The 18,048-nt window shown below is 37.3% G+C and overlaps 1 protein-coding gene and 1 non-coding gene across 12 annotated transcripts in view; both read right to left on the reverse strand.

Moving 5' to 3' along the window:
* Window positions 1-18,048, reverse strand: part of DENND2B (DENN domain containing 2B) — a 278,920-nt gene that overhangs the window by 103,807 nt on the left and 157,065 nt on the right. The window lies entirely within an intron of this gene.
* LOC143645354 (U6 spliceosomal RNA) lies at window positions 12,758-12,863 on the reverse strand. Its single transcript, XR_013157075.1, has one exon. It is a non-coding gene; the product is annotated as a U6 spliceosomal RNA (small nuclear RNA).

Here is an 18,048-nt window from a genome sequence, read left to right on the forward strand (position 1 = left end):
GGCATGACCCGCCTCATTCAGGATGGGTCCTAATACTATTACTGTAGTCCTTTATAAATGCAGTGAATACAGAGAAAAAGAAGAGAAAAAAAAACATGAAAACAAGAGGCTAAAATCAATGAACCTGGAAGAGAAGGGAGAGACCAGTAGATGCTGCCATGTGCCTTGCCACAAGGCAGAGGAGCCAAGGACTGCTGGCAGCCAGTGTACGGAAAGAAAGCATTGTTTTGATACTGCCTTGATTTGGACATTTTATTGACCTGAAAACTGTACACTAATAAATTCCCATTGTTCAAGCTGAACTAGTTTATGGTATTTACTTTAAGCAGATTAGGAAACTAAAACAGACATATACAGAACACTTCACCAAAACAGGTAGCAAAATACACACGCTACTCAGGTATGTAATGTAGTTCTCCACGATGAACCCTATGTTAGGTCACAAAACAAGCCTCAATAAATTTAAATATATTGAAATCATACAATGTATCTTCTCTGATCACAATGGATGAAGATATAAATCAATTATAGAGGGAGAACTGGAAAATTCTCAAATATGTGTAAATTAAACACACTCTTAAACAACCAATGGATCAAAGAAGAAATCCTGAAGGAAATTAGGAATTATCTCAGGAAAATGAAAAGGAAAGCATAACATACTAAAATTTACAGAGTGTGGCAAAAGCAGTACTGCAGGGAAATTTATAGCTCTAAATGCCTACATTAAAAAAGAAGAGGTCAAATCAGAGATCTAACCTCACAAATGACAGATCTAGAAAAAGAAAACCAAAGAAGGCAGAGGAAGGAAATAACAAAGATTAGAGCAGAGATAAAGGAAATAGAAAATTTAAAGACAATTAAGTGAATCAATGAAACCAAAAGTTGGTTCTTTGAAAAGATCAATAAAATCGACAAAAATTTAGCTAGACAAAAGACAAAAAAGAGAATGCAAATAACTAAAATCAGAAATGAAAAGGGGGACATTACTACCAACTGCGTAGAAATAACTAGGATTTTAACAGGATACTATGATAACAGTATGCCAACTAATTATATAACCTAAATGAAATGGACAAATTTCTAGAAACACATAAACTACCTACACAAGCATCAGACACAAGGTTTTTACAATCACACAGTCACATTGCACAAGCTGTATCATTATACAATCATCTTCAAGAAACATGGCTACTGGAACACAGCTCTACATTTTCAGGCAGTTCCCTGCAGCCTCTCCATTACACCATAACTAAAAAGGTGATATCTATATAATGCATAAGAATAACCTCCAGGACAACCTCTCCACTCTGTTTGGAATCTCTCAGTCATTGACACTTTGTTTTGTCTCATTTTGCTCTTCCCCCTTTTGGTCGAGAAAGCTTTCTCAATCCCTTGATGCTGAGTCCCAGCTCATTCTAGGATTTCTGTCCCACTCTGCCAGAGAGTTCTACACCCCTAGGAGTCATGTCCCATGTAGAGAGGGGAAGGGCACTCAGTTTGCTTGTCATGTTGGCTGAGAGAGAGAGGCTACATCTGCGCAACAAAAGAGGTTCTCTTGAAAGTGACTCTTAGGCCTAATTTTAAGTAGGCTTAGCCTATCCTTTGCAGGGTTAAGTTTCATATGAACAAACCCCAAGACTGGGGGCTCAGCCTATTGCTTAGGTTGTTCCCACTGCTTGTGAGAATGTCAAGAATTCTCCACTTGGGGAAGGTGAATTCTCCCCTTTTCTCACCATTCCCCAAGGGGACTTTGCAAAAACTTTTTTATTCACTGTTCAAATCACTCTGGGATTTATCAGGGCAGCACTACAATCAATTTTAGAACATTTTCATTACTCAAAAAAAGTAAAAATAAAAATAAAAAAGAATACCCAAATAATCCCATACATCTTATAACTTCCTATTATTTATTTATTTGTTTGTCTTTATCTTCTTACTCATTTGCCCACTCACCCGATAAAGGGAGTGTTAGCTGCAAGGTTTTCACAATCACATGGTCACAATGAAAAAGCTATACAGTTATATAATCATCAACAAGAATCAAGGCTAAGGCAGGCCACAGTGGCTCAGCAGGCAGAGTTCTCGCCTGCCATGCAGGAGACCTGGGTTCGATTCTCGGTGCCTGCCCAAGCGAAAAAAAAACAACAGAAAAACAATTTAAGAATGAAGTCTACTGGATTACAGTTCAGCAAATTCAGATATTTTCTTCTAGGTATTCTAATACTAGAAACTAAAAAGGAATAGCTATATAATGCATAACAACCCCCAGAATGACTTCAACTCTATTTGAAATCTCTTAGCCACTGAAATTTTATTCTGCTTCATTTCTTTTCCCCCTTTTGGTCAAGAATACTTTCTCAATCACAAGATGCCAGAGCCAGGCTCATCCCTGGGAGTCATGTCCCACATGGGGGGTGGGGGGAGGGTAGTAAGTTTATTTGCAGAATTGGCTTAGAGAGGCTACATCTGAGCAATGAAAGAGGTTCTCTGGTGGTGACTCAGGCATAATTATAAGTAGGCTTAGCTTCTCCTCTGAAGGAATAAATTTCATAAGGGCAAGCCTCAAGATCGAGGGCTTGGCTTATTAAACTGAGAGTCCTTAATACTTGAGAGACTATCAGGAATTCCCCAAATGGGTAAGTTTAATATTTCCACATTTTTCCCAGGTCCCTCAAGGGGACTGACTTTGCAAATACTTTCTTAATTTTCTGCCCAAAATATTCTAGGATGTATTGGGGAATTAGATTAATCTGTACAGAATAACAAGATCTCATTCCCTATTCCAGGTTCCATATAATTATGTTGTTTAAATAAACTGACCAGGGCGGGCCATGTGGCTCAGCAGGCAGAGTGCTCGCCTGCCATGCCAGAGGACCCGGGTTTGATTACCGGTGCCTGCCCATGTAAATAAATAAATAAATAAACTGACCGAACAGGTTGAATTAGATAGTGCAACACCCCTTTTTGATAAAAACATTTAGAAAACTAGGAATAGAAAGAAACTTCCTCGACATGTTAAAGGGCATATATGAAACACCCACAGCTAACATCATACTCAGTGGTGAAAGGCTGAAAGGCTTTCCAGCTAAGATCAGACAAAATGAGGATACCCATTTATTACTATTATTATTCAACACTGTACTCCAAGTTCTAGTCAGAGCAAGTAGGAAGAGACAAATTAAACACATCCAAATTGGATAGGAAAAAGTAAGACTTTTCCTATTTTCAGAGGACATGATCTCATATATTAAAAATCCTGAAAAATCCACAATAAAGACCCTAGAGCTAATAAACAAATTCAGCAAAGTGGCAAAAATCAGCAGTGGTACCACCGGTAATGAACCATTTGAAAATGAAATCAAGGAAAAAACTCTATTTACAAAGCAACTAAAGGAATCAAATATCTAGGAATAGAACTTGTACACGGGATACTAGAAAACACTGCTAAAGGAAATCAAAGAAGAGTTAAATAAATGGAAGGACAACCTGTATTCACCGTTTGGAACACTAAATATCGTTAAGATGTCAATTGTACCCAAAACGGTTTACACAATCCCAATCAAAACACCAAAAGCCTTCATCGCAGAAATGGAACAGCTAATCACCAAATTTATATGTAAGATATTAAAATCAATGCAAAACACAACAAATACCTAAACATAAGAGCCAGAATTATCACACGTCTAGAAAAAAACATAGGGAAGCATCTTCATGATCTCGCATTAAGAATGGTTTCTCAGACTTCATACCCAAAGCAAAAAGAGAAAAAAATAGAAAAATGGGACTTCATCAAAATTGAAAACTTCCACACTTTTTAAGAACTTTATCACGAACCTGAAATGACAACCTATACAATGGGAGAAAATACTTGGAAACTGCACATTCTATAAAAGTTTAATATCTAGAATATATAAAGAAATCCTTCTAGTTAAAAACAAACAGAAGGTGGTTCAGTGGTAGAATGCTCGCTTTCCATGCAGGAGACCCGAGTTTGATTCCCAGACCATGCACCCAAAGAAAACAAACAAACAACCCAATTTCAAAATGGGCAAAAGACTTGAATAGACATTTATCCAAGAAACATATACAAATGGCCAGAAAGTACATGTGGTAGTTTGGAGGCTGTATGTACTCCAGAAAGGATGATCTTCTTTTAATCCATTCCTGTGGGTATAGACCTATTATAGGTGGGAATTTTTATTAGGTTATTTCAATTGTGATGTGACCCACTTCATTGAAGGTGGATCTTAATCCTCTTACTGGAGTATTTATAAGAATACAAAGAATCCATAGAAAATAAAGAAGAAGCCATTGAAGTCAGAAACTGAACGCAATGAAACCCTGGAGAGAACCAACTGACACCAACCATGTGCCTTCCCACGTGACAGAGGTGTCCCAAATGTCAGCAGCCTGTTTTCAGAGTCCAGGTATTGTTCTGCTGATGTCTTGAGTTGGGACATTTTCATGGCCTAAGAACTGTATATTGTAAATTAAGTAAAAATCAAACCATTTTTAATACATTATGTTCCAGTAGCTTTAGCAAAGCAAAATAGCACATGAAAAGATGCTTAATATTATTAGCCATCATGGAAGTGCAAATCAAAACCACAATGAGATACACACCTATTAAAATAACTGTTATTAAACAAACAGAAGATAATGAGTGTTAGAGAGGATACGGAGAAATAAGAACACTCATTCATTGCTGGTGGTAATGTAAAATGGAACAACTGCTGTGGAAAAAATACAGTTTGGTGGTTCCTCAGAAAGCTAAGTATAGAACTACACATATGACCCTGCAATCCCACTAATAGGTATATACCCAAAAGATTTGAAAGCAGGGACTTGAACAAATATTTACATACTGATTACATACTGATGTTTGACAGCAGCATTATTCATAATTGCCATAAGATGGAAACAACCCAAGTGTCCATCAACAGATGAATCGATAAATAAAATGTAGTATATACATACAATGGAATATTATTCAGCCATAAAAAGAATGAAGTCCTGATATTTGGGACAACATGGATGAGCCCTGAAGTCATCATGTTGAGTGAAATAGCCAGACAAAAAAGGACAAATATTGTATGAGATCAATGATTTGAGATAATCAGATTATACAAACTCATAGAATCAGAATCTAGAATATAAATTACAGGGGACGGGGTGAGGATAGGGAATGGAAAGTTAAGGTTTAAAATGTACAGGGCTCCTATTTGGAGAGATGGAAATGTTTTGGTAAGAGATGGTGGTGATGGTAGCACAAATTATGAATGTAATTATCAGCACTGAAATATATATTTGAATATAATTAAAAGGGGAAATGATAGATTGTATATATGGTAACAATAAAAACTTTTTTAAAAATTGATGGAACTACACTACACAAACAGGGAACCCTAAGTTAAACCATGGACTTGGTGCTGGTTTGAAATGATGTATGTTCCCTAGAAAAACCATGTTTCAATCAAATCCTGTTTTGTAAAGGCAGAATAATCCGTATTCAATACTGTGTTTGAAACTGTGATCAGATCATCTCCCTGAAGATATGATTTAATAGAGTGGCTGTTAAGCTGGATTAGGTGATGACATATCTCCACCCATTTGGGTGGGTCTTGATAAGTTTCTGGAGTCCTATAAAAGAAGAAACATTTTGGAGAATGAAGGAGATTCAGAGAGAGCAGAGAATGCTGAAGTACCATGAAGCAGAGAATCCATCAGCTAGCGCTTTGGAGATGAAGAAGGAAAATGCCTCCTGGGGAACTTCATGTAACAGGAAGCCAGGAGAAGAAGCTAGCAGATAATGCTATGTTTGCCATGTGCCCTTCCAGATGATAGAGGAACCGTGACTGTGTTCACCATGTCCCTTTCCAGATGAGAGAGAAATTCTGACTGTTTGCCATGTGCCTTTCCACTTAAGAGAGAAACCCTGAACTTCACTGGCCTTCTTGAACCAAGGTATTACCCTGGATGCCTTTGATTGGACATTTCTACAGACTTGTTTTAATTGGGACATTTTCTTGGCTTTAGAACTGTAAACTAGCAATTTATTAAATTCCCCTTTTTAAAAGCCATTCTGTTTCTGGTATATTGCATTCTGGGAGCTAGCAAATGAGAACAGACCCTGATTAACACACTTATAAAAAAGTGCTATCAACAATTGTAACAAATGTCCCACACTAATGCTGTTGGTGGTGGGGTGGTATATAGGAATTCTGCATTTTATGCATTATTGTTCTGTAAACCCACAATCTCAAAAATAAATAAATAAATAAATTTTATATGGAAGAGTCAGGACCTCCAAATAGTTAAAGCCAGTTTGAAAAAGAATGAAGCTGCAAGACTCAAACTTCCCCATTTTAAAACTTAACTACAAAGCTACTGCAATCAAAATAGCAACAGAACAGGCACAAGGACAGACATATCAACCAAGGGAACAGAATTGAAAGTTCAGAAATAAATCCTCACATCTACTGCCAACTGATAATGACAAGAGTGCCAAGTCTATTCAATACGGAAAGAATAGTTTCTTCAACAAATGGTGCTGGGAAAACTGGATATTCATGTGCCAATGAATGAAAGCGGCCCCCTGATCTCACACCATACACAAAAGTCAACTCAAAAGGAATCAATGACCTAAATATAAAAAGAGAACCGTAAAACTCCTAGAAGAAAACATAGGGAAGCATCTTCAGAACCTTGGATTAGGCAACGGTTTCTTAAAACTTTACTCCAAAAGTAAGAGCATCAAAACAAAAAATAGATAAACGGGACTTCATCAAAATTAAAAACTTTTGTGCATCAATGGACTCATCATGAAAGTAAAAAGACAACCTACAGAATGGGAGAAAATATTTGGAAACCATATATCGAATAAGGGTGTAATATTTAGAATATATAAGGAAATCCTACAACTCAACAACAAAAAGACAAACAAACCCAATGCCAAAATGAGCAAAAGACTTAAATATACAGTTCTCCAAAGAAGATAAACAAATGACCAATACGCACATGAAAAGATGCTCAACAGCATTAGCCATTAAGGAAATGTTGTAGTCCTTTATAAAGATGAAATTCAGAGACGCTCAAAGAGAAACACACAGAGATGTTTAGAGATAAAGCCACAGAGAAGCCAAAAGCTGAAACAATGAAATCTGGCAGAGGAGGACCAGCAGATGTTGCCGTGTGCCTTGCTATCTGACAGAGGAGTCATTGATAACTGGTCTTCAGAGAAAGTATCATCCTGCTGACATTTGGACATTTCCATGGCTCCAGAATTGTAACTTGCAAGCTAATCAATCCTCACTGTGAAAGCCAGTCCATTTCTGGTATATTGTGTTCCGGAAGCTTTAGTAAATCAAAACAGATTTTGGTACCAGAAGAGTGGGGTGGTGCCATTTACCAAAAAAAAAAAAAAAAAAAAAATGCTGGAATGGCTTTACAAATGGATAAGGGAGAGGTTCTGTAAGAACTGTGAGATGCTTTATAGAAAAGGCCTAGATTGCTTTGAAGAGACTGTTGGTAGAAAGATGGACGCTAACGGTACTTCTAATGAGGCCTTAGACAGAAAGGTGATCCTTGTTTTAAAGTGGCAGATAATTCAGCAAAATGTCAGGTGAAGGGCAGAATTTGAAAGTGATAGATACCAAATATCTAAATACTTGGATATTTAGTCAAAGAGATTTCCAAATTAAATGTGGAAAGTGCAGCCCGGCTTCTTCTTGCAGCTTATAATAAAATGCAAGAGGGAAGGGATCCGCTGGGAACTGACTTCTCCAGTACAAAGAAACCAGAAGTTGATGGTTTGGAAAATTCTGAGTTTCTGAAGAGCAAGTCTCCAGGGAACAATCCCGCATGTGAAGAATTAACTGAAAATGGAACTAATCAGGCATTTCAGTACAAGTCAGGATTGGAAATGCAGTTATCTAGAAAGGATTTGTGGAAAGTCATATTGTCTGACAGTTGGGACTCCTATATGCTACATGGGATACCCACATATATTTTGCGAGATCTATGTGAAAGGAACCACTGCCAGCTTGGATTAAAAGGGGGAATAAAAGGGCCAGATTGAAGGAAAAATGATTTCAAAGACAGAACCATGGAAGCTGAAATCTGGAGCAAAGATACCTCAGGCCAGGAAAGTGGACCTACCCATGTACTTAGAAAGGGTGAGTTTGCCCCATCTCTTACAGCGGACGTGCCACCCCATTGTTCAGGAAGAGTGTTACCACCTGTGTTGGTTTAAATCTATTGTGGACCCCAGAAAAGCCATGTCCTTTAATCTTCATTCAATATTGCTGGGTGGTATCTTTTTTATTGCTTCCATGGAGATGTGTCTCTACCCATTGAAGGTGGGTGTGCTTACTAGAGCCCTTTAAGAGGGAACCATTTGGAAAAAGCTTTACAGCTACGAGAGCCACCAGAACTGACAGAGCTAACATAATGGATAGAGCCCTGGGGAAGCCGTTGAAGAGAAAGCTAGCAGATCTTGCCATGTGCACTTGCAGCTGAGAAATCCTGAACTTCACCAGCCTTTCTGAAGTGAAGGTAACCTCTTATTGGTGCCTTAATTTGGATGTTTTCGAGCCTTAGAACTGTAAACTTGAACTTTTAAATTCTCCTTTTTAAAGCCATTCCATTTCTGGTATATTATATTCTGGCAACTTACAAACTAGAACACCATCCTAGGGCTCTCAGATACCTGAATGATTGAGAAGTGTTCGGCCACCCCTTTTTTCAGGAAGAGTGCTGCTGCTCCAGGCTTCAGAGAGGGTAAAGCACATTCCCTGGAGATTGGGGAAAGTCTGGCCACCACCCCATGATTCTGAGGGGTCTGAGCCTGTGCCCTAAAGGCAGCAGGGGCTCCAGCAGCCACCCCTAATGCTTACAGATAAGGGTGGAACCAAGAGCATGGCTGTCTCCCCAGGGCTTGGAGATCTGGGAATTCCTTTTCACTTTAGTGATTGGAGAGAGCAAAGCCGCCTGTGTAAGCCCTTGGAAAGGGTAGGGCTGCCACTCTCTATCAAATCCCGAGGACAAAACATCATTCTATAGATGACTTTTAGAACTGGAAATTTAATGAAGTGTGCTCTGCAGGTTTTTGGAACTGTTTTGGTTCAGTGATCCCTGTTTTCCTTCCAATTTCTCTTTATGGAAATGAGAATGTTCACCCTATGACTGTCCCTCCTTTGTATATTGAAAGCAAAAATTCGTTCTAAGTTTCACAGGTCCACAGCAGAGGAAAATTTGCCCCAGGACAGACCACATCTGTAACTGATTTTGATGAGACTTTGTACTTAATATTGTTACTGAAATAATTTAAGTCTTTGTGATACTGTGATAGAATGAATGCATTTTGTATAGGGAAACAACGTGTCTTTTGGGGATTCAAAGGGGGGAGTGTGGTCGTTTGAAGCTGTTATACACCCTGGAAAAGGCCATATCCTCTTAACCCACTCCTGTGGATGCAGACCTATTGCAGGTGGGACCTTTTGTTTAGGTTATTTCAAATAGAGGAGTTGCCCCAAGGTGGGTCTTAATCCTTTCACTAGAGTTCTTTAAAAGAGCTGAAATCAAGAGAAGCTCACAGACACCTGGGACTCAGAGTTATAGCACTGAAGCTATGGAAGTCAGCATTACCCCATACAGCAACTGTTAAAATAGTTGAAAAAGTGATCAGACTTCAACTAGAGATTTGAATGAGGCTGATCTGGAGAGGACTAAGGTAAATCAGAATACAGGGTAAAAGATGATACGGTCCATATATTAAAACTTCAACTTCCGTGTAAGACCAAAGGAAGAGATGTTTAGTTGGTACAAAATTTATATTTTGGGTAGTACATCTAATTTAATTTGTATGATCAGTTTATTCAAACATCATAATTACATGGACTCTTGAATAGGGCATGAGAGCTTGTTGGGTTGTATACATTAGTGCGTGCTTACATCCCAGAGTAGTTTGGGCAGAAAATAAAAAAGTATTTGCAAAGTGCCCTTGGGGGACTGGGGAGAAAAGAGGAAATATTCAACTTCCCCATTTGAGGAATTCCTGATACTCTCGCAAGCAGTGGGAACAATCAATTCAATAGGCTGTGCCCTCGATCGTAGGGTTTGCCCCTAGAAAACTCATTTCTGCAAAGGAGAAGCTAAGCCTACTTATAATTTTGCTTAAGAGTCAACCCGAGAGAACCTCTTTTGTTGCTGAGATGTGACCTCTCTCTAAGCCTACTCGGCAGATGAACTCATTGCTCTCCCCCCCCCCCCCGCCCCGTTACATAGGACATGACTCCCAGGGGTGTAACTCTCCCTGGCAACGTGAAATAGAAATCCCAGGATTTGCTGGACCCCAGAATCACAGGATTGAGAAAGCCTTCTTGACCAAAAGGGAGAAAGAGAAAAGAGACAAAATAAAGTTCCAGTGGCTGAGAGATTTCAAACAGAGTTGAGAGGTTATCCTGCATATATTCTTATACATTATATAGCTATCCCCGTTTAGTTTATGGTGTATTAGAGTGGCTAGAGGGAAGTACCTGAAACTGTTGAGCTGTGTTACAGTAGCTCTGATTCTTGAAAATGACTGCATAACTATATAGCTTTTACAATGTGATCACGTGATTGTGAAAACCTTGTGTCTGATGCTCCTGTTATCCATGGTATGGTCAGATGAGTAAAAAAATAAGGATACAAAATAAATAAATATTAGGGGGGTAGAAGGGTTAAAAAAATTGGACAGATTGAAATACTACTGGTCAATGAGAGAGAGGGGTTAAGGGTATAGGATGCACAAGCTTTTTTCTTCTTTTTATTTATTTTTCTGGAATGATGCAAAAGTTCTAAAAATAGTCATAGGGATGAATACACAGCTATATGATGATATTGTAAGCCTGACTGTATACTATGGATGGACTGTATGTGTGTGACGATTTCTCAATAAAAGTATTAAAAAAAAGAGAGAGAGACAGAGAAGCTCATGGAGTAAAAGCCCCCGAAGGATCTAAGAGAGGAAAAGCCAGATAGTGAAAGCAACAAACCCCGGAGAGAAGGAGAAAGCACTGGCCATGTGCTTTCCCATGTGACAAAGGTGTCCCAGATACTGCAGCTTTTCTTCAGAGAAGGTAACATCTTGTTGATTCCTTAATTTGGACATTTTCATGGACTTAGAACTGCAAATTTTTAAGCCAGTAAATCCCCATTGTAAAAGCCAACATATTTCTGATATATTGCATTTGGACAGCTTTAGCAAATCAAAACACCATATAACCTGGCAATCCCACTTCCAGGTACATACTCAAAAGATTTGAAAGCAGGTTGTTCTAGTTTGCTAGCTGCCAGAATGCAATATACCAGAAACAGAATGGCTTTTAAAAAGGAGAATTTATTAAGTTGTTAGTTTACAGTTCTAAGGCCGAGAAAATGTCCCAATTACAACATGTCTACAGAAATGTCCAATCTAAGGTATCTAGGGAAAGACACCTTGGTTCAAGAGGGCCAATGAAGTTCAGGGTCTCTCTCTCAAGTGGAAGGGCACATGGTGAACATGGGCAGGGTTCCTCTCTCATCTGGAAGGACACATAGCGAGCACCGCGTCATCTGCTAGCTTCTTCTCCTGGCTTTCCGTTTCATGAAGCTCCCCAGGAGACACATTTCTTCATCTTCAAAGGTCACTGGCTGGTGGACTCTGCTTCTCATGGCTATGTTGTTCTGCTCTGCTCTCTCTGAATCTCTTTCTTTCTCCAAAATGTTTCCTCTATTATAGGACTCCAGAAACTAATCAAGATCCACCCAAATGGGTAGAGACACACTTCCAGATAATTCAGTTTAACAACCACTCTTGATTAAATCACACCTCCAGGGAGATGATCTGATTACAGTCTCAAACATTCAATACTGAATAGGGATTAGAAGAAATGACTACATTTACAAAATGGGATTATGATTAAAACATGGCGTTTCTAGGGTACATACATCATTTCCAACCAGCACACAGGGACTCAAACAAACATATGCACAGTGATGTTCATAGCAGCATTATCATTAGTTGCCAAAAGACAGAAGCAGCCTAAGTGTCCATCAACAGACGAATGGATAAAGCAAAGGTAGTATATACATACAATGGAATATTATTCAGCTGTAAAAAGGAATGAAGTCCTGATACATGTGACAACATGGGTAACTCTGGAGACATCATGTTAAGTGAAATAAACCAAACACAAGAGGACAAATACGGTATGGTCTCACTGATATGAAATAATTAGAATAAGCGACTTCCTAGACTCAGAAACTTGAACACATGTTAACAGGGGCCAGGGTGGATGTAGGGAATGGGGAGTTAAAGATTAATTGGTACAAAGTTTCTGTCTGTGGTAGAAAAGTTTTGACAATGGTTGATGTTGATAGCAGCACAACATTGTGAATGTAATTAATACCACTGAATTATATATTCAAATGTAGATACAGGAGGAAATTTTAGTTTTTATATATGTTACTAGAATAAAAGTTAAAAAACAACAACAACAACATGGGACTGTACAACATAATGAGCCTTAATGGAAAATATGGACTATATTTAATAGTATGCTATAATAATATTTCAAAATTGTAACAAAGGTACCAGAGTAAAGCAAAGTATTAACAATAGGGAAAACTGGGTGAGAGGTAGGGATATGGAAACCTTGGATTCTCTACATAATTTTTATGTAGACCTACAACTTCTCTAGTAAAAAATAAATTGGAAAAAAAATTTTTTTCTTTTAAAAATAAAGAATGCTTCATGAATTTGCATGTCATCCTTGTACAGGGGCCACACTAATCTTCTCTGTATCGTTCCAATAAAAAGTAAATTTTTAAAAAATTTAAAAGGAATGTCTAAAACTGAACTCATTATTTCCCAAGCCAGCCCTACCTAATACTCCCCCCACTTATACTTTTTTCCACCAAGTCACCCAATTTCCTATAAGTCATCTCTGACTCCATTTTTATTTATTTCTTTATATATTTATTTATTAAACATAACAATATACCCAATACAAACATTCTTACCACATGACCATTCCATTCTTGATATATAATCAATAACTCACAATATCATCACATACTTGTATATTCATCATGATCATTTCTTAGAACATTTCTGTCAATTCAGAAAAAGAAATAAAAAGAAAAGAGAAAAAAAATTCATACATACCATACTCCTTACCCCTTCCTTTCATTGATCACTATAGCATTTCAATCTACTAAATTTATTTTAACATTTCTTCCCCCCTGTTATTTATTTATTTTTAATACATGTTTTACTTGTCTGTCGATAGGGTAGATAAAAGGAGCATCAGACACAAGGTTTTCACAATCACACAGTCACATTGCAAAAGCTGTATCCTTATACAATCATCTTCAAGAAACATGGCTACTGGAACACAGCTCTACATTTTCAGGCAGCTCCCTCCAACCTCTCCATTACACCTTAATGAAAAAGGCAGTATCTATATTATGCATAAGAATAACCTCCAGGACATCCTCTCCACTCTGTGTGGAATCTCTCAGCCACTGACACTTTATTTTTTCTCATTTCACTCTTCCCCCTTTTAGTCGAGAAGGCTTTCTCAATCCCTTGATGCTGAGTCCTAGCTCATTCTAGGATTTCTGTCCCATATTGCCAGGAAGGTCCACACCCCTGGGAGACATGTCCCACATAGAGAGGGGAAGGGCAGTCAGTTTGCTTTTCGTATTGGCTGAGAGAGGCCACATCTGAGCAACAAAAGAGGTTCTCTTGGGGGTGACTCTTAGGCCTAATTTTAAGTAGGCTTAGTCCTTTGCAGGGTTAAGTTTCATATGTACAAACCCCAAGGTTGGGGGCTCAGCCTATTGCTTTGTTTGTCCCCACTGTTTGTGAGAATATCAAGAATTCTCCACTTGGGGAAGTTGAATTCTCCCCCTTTCTCACCATTCCCCCAAAGGGACTTTGCAAATACTTTTTTATTCATTGTTCAAATCACTCTGGGATTTATCAGGGCATCACTCTGGACAAACCTACAAAATCTCATACCCTACTCAAGGTTCCATGTACTATGGTGTTCTATTAACTGTCCACATAAATTATATTAGGAAATGTACTGGTCAAAATATAAATTTTATACCAAACAAACATTTTTTGCTTTAGTCTGACTTCATTTTGTTTCTTGTTATAGTTCAATCTACTATTATTAAGTCCTGTACATCCTACCTCCTTAATGTCTTATACCACTTCTGCCACTCTTTAACTGAGACTTTGCCATTGATTGCTTGACTTTTAGTAACATCTCCTAAAAACCATCTCCCTTCCTCCAGTTTTACTTTCTTCAAATTTATTCTCTATATTTTAGCCAAAGTCGTCTTTCTAAAATGCAAATTTGACCATATGACTGCTGGGCTCTAACTCACTGAGCAAGTCTATTGCCCACAGCAATGTTTTCCAAAGTATGGTAAGGAATTGCACAGCACTCAACATCACATTACAAGGTACTCCAACATAGCATTAAACAGTATGAAAATCACAAGGTGATAAAGTCGTCCACTTTTTAATTCTTTCAAACTTTCCCATTTGATCAAGGAGAAAGTCTCGACTTACTGCTGTCAATCACCCTATCACTTGATAAACTCTTTTAATGAGAGTAGACTTTGACAAGCAATAGTATTTGCCTAAAATTTTAAATTATTTTTTATTGTCATTATATTTCTTTTAAATGTCACATTCTGTGTATGGCAACTAATATTGATCTTTCCACTTTAAGAATATGAGACAATATTTCCTTCTGAAACAAAATTAACAAAAAAACGAGCTAATTTAAAAATTATATAAATAATAGTTCAGGTATAAGGGGAAATGGTAATATTGTGAAGATGGCAATCAATGAATTTAGTATGGAAAAAAACTACCCTACAGCATAAAACTCAAGTTTTCTGAATGGTCACAGTGACTTCAAAATAAGTCTACAAATTCTTTGATATTCCTTCTCTTGAATCAGGTTGGCCTCTGTTTCCTTAAGGAACAGAATGCAGCATAAGTGGGAGGGTGTACCTTCCAAGGCTGGGTTAGATAAAAGCCATTCAGTTTCTGTGGATCTCACTCTGAGACCATGAGGCATTTTGTAAGAAATTTACAAAATCCAGCTACCCTAAGGCTGCAATGCTGGAGAGACCACAGGGAGCAGTAAAGAAGAAAGAGAGGGAAAGAGGGAGAGGAGAAAGGAAAGGAGATAAAGAGGGAAAGAGACAGCAAGACAGAGACAGAGATGTCAGAGGAGTCCCAGCTGCTTGAGTCTTCCCAGTCCCGGCACTAGACATGGGGGCAAGTGAGCTTTCAGATTACTGCATTACTAAAACTGCAAGAGAAGAACCCAAGCAAGAATCGACCCCAAAACCATGAGATATCATGATAATAGTATTGTTTTATATCACAGTTTTGGGCTTGGTTATGCAGAACAACAGTAGATCCAGTATATCAAGAGCTAGTCCCCAAATATGTATACCTGTAGTTTTCACCTAGACACTCCTCACTTCGCACTTCTAAGTTCAGCAAAAATAACCTATTGGTAGTTCTTTGCTGCTTCAAATCTGTCTGCCTTTTCATGTGCTAAGTCTTTCACCTACAATTCCCCTTGTCCATTTAGGAAATAACTATTAAACCTTCAAAATCTGCACAGGCATCATTTCCTCTATGAAACCTTCCCTTCTTCCTCACCCTCTCCTATTAGTAACTAATTAATTTTTTCATCTCAGTGGTACTTCAATGGTGGTATAAATCACACCACAATATATTGACCTTATACATGTCTAGCCCACTAAACTATTAAGTTCTTTGAGGGTAGGGACCATATGCTCAGCTGGTCCTTGCCTAACTCAGAGCAGGGACCTAATGAATGTTTGCTGATCTGATGTGGTTTCTCCTTCTGCTTCCTTATTTAGCCTATTTCCACTGAAAATACTTCTAAGCTCCTAGCTGATGGAGCAGAAATGATTCTGGGTCAACCCTGCTATTCTCAGTCTCACAAACTGTAATTTCCAGTTCCAGGATTTTACTCACACTCTGCTCCTTGAATGAAGATATCTTTTCTGGATTCATAACTGTTAGCAACCCTAAGTTGACTCAGAACTAAAAGCTGACTTTTAAACTACAATTAGGTAAAAACAAACAACAACAACAAAAAAACAATTAGGTGGGACCTGATTAGCTTAGCATTCAGGACATAAGTGAGTCCTCAATAAACATTATTTCTCTTTCTTCTTTCTACCGCAAAATCTTCCTTTTCCTGCCTTCTAAATAGCTATGTTTCTTTCCACCTCTTCAGGTCACCTCCCTCCTCCAAAGTCACACCTTTTCTGCCTCTTCAAAAAACACTGCTTCAGATTTTATACAGTTAGATCTTCTCAGCTACGTTTTCAACATGCTCCTTGCTCCCACCTTAGCCAAGCAAGAGTTCATTAAACCTGGTATAATTTAAGGGAGAGGCTTTTATGTAATCATATCTAGGGCGAGCGTGTCAATACAACTGAAATTGGGAGCCATGAAAAGTGTTTCAGATGGGAGCAATACAATTATCCCTAAATATTAGGAAAAGCAATCTAATTACATTGTGTATATGATAATGGGGGTAGGAAGGACTGAACTGGGAATCCAAAGACTTTTTTTTGGTAAATTAAATCAGAAATATTGCAGAAAATGTTTTAAATGGTGATTGCTGTACATTCCAAATAAGAAGTACTACAGGAATTTAATTATATGTAGCCTTGCTCAGTAGAAACACTAAAGTGAACCCAAGTTGACAAATTTTATATCAAGAACAAATTTAGTAGAATAAAAACAGGTTCTTTGCTTTGTATATATGTGATATTATTCAATTAAAAAAGTTTTAAAAAAAGGTTGATTTTATAAAATCAACAAAATTTTAATTCCAACTTCACTCCTTACAACAAAATTAGTAACAGAGAGAGCAAATGTTGAAATGTAAAAATGTGAAGCATAAAAGCACTAGGAAAAAATGAGTAAATTATTTTTACAATTTCTATTGAATGAAGAAAATTTTTCAAAGTATGACCCAAAATTAAACTCAAAGTCATGAAGGAAAATATCATACTTCGCCTACATAAAAATTCAAAACATGTGAAAGGCAAAATATTAACATAAAGTAAAAAGGAAAAAAGAAGCAAATTGAGAAAAAATATCAGTAATACATATGGCAAAGTGTTCTAATATATATGTTTAAAAGCTCTGACAAATTTACAAGAAAAAATAATGACCAAACAGGAAACTGAAAAGAAATTCAGAAAAGAATTTGTGTAGACAATTCACAGAATAAGTACAACTATTAGCATAAAAAGATGCTCAATTTCACTAAAAATTAGAAATTGTTCATTGTTGCTCCATTTAATTAATTATTTAGAAATCTTTTTTCACCTATCAGATTGGTGATATGTTGGCACGGGTATGACGTAAACAGGCATCTTTATATATTGCTGATGAGAATTAAATTGATGCAACTTCTTTGGAAAGGAGTTTGGCAGTATTAATATTAACTTTTTAAATGAGCATACCTTTTGACTAACAAATCTTCCCTTCTGGGAATTTTGCCTAAGGAAATGTAAGTACTAAAACAAATGGGCAAAGACAGCAGCATACTGATGTTTATTGCAGCACCGTTTATAATAGGAAAAACTGGAAACAACTCAAATATTCATCAATAGGGGCTTGGTTAAGTAAGTTACAATACATCTATATGAAGAAAAACAGTGCTACTGCTATAAATAATATACTGGCTGTAAATTATTAAGTGAAAAAAATGTCAGTAGAGTACAAATCTTCTCTTTGGTAAAATTAATAAAATAAATGTATCAAAGAAAAAATCAGTAGTTATTCAACTGTTAACAGTGATTATATTTCTGGGACAGAAATATATTATGTAAAAGTTTTTAGGATACATGTGTTGCTTTTGTTAGTTACGTAAAAGTTAGATTAAAAAAAAAGATATCAAACAAAAGTCAACCTGAAACAGTTTCATGCATGCTTGCTAA

Source organism: Tamandua tetradactyla, chromosome 8 (genome assembly GCF_023851605.1).
Source record: "Tamandua tetradactyla isolate mTamTet1 chromosome 8, mTamTet1.pri, whole genome shotgun sequence".
Classification (NCBI taxonomy): Eukaryota; Metazoa; Chordata; class Mammalia; order Pilosa; family Myrmecophagidae; genus Tamandua; species Tamandua tetradactyla.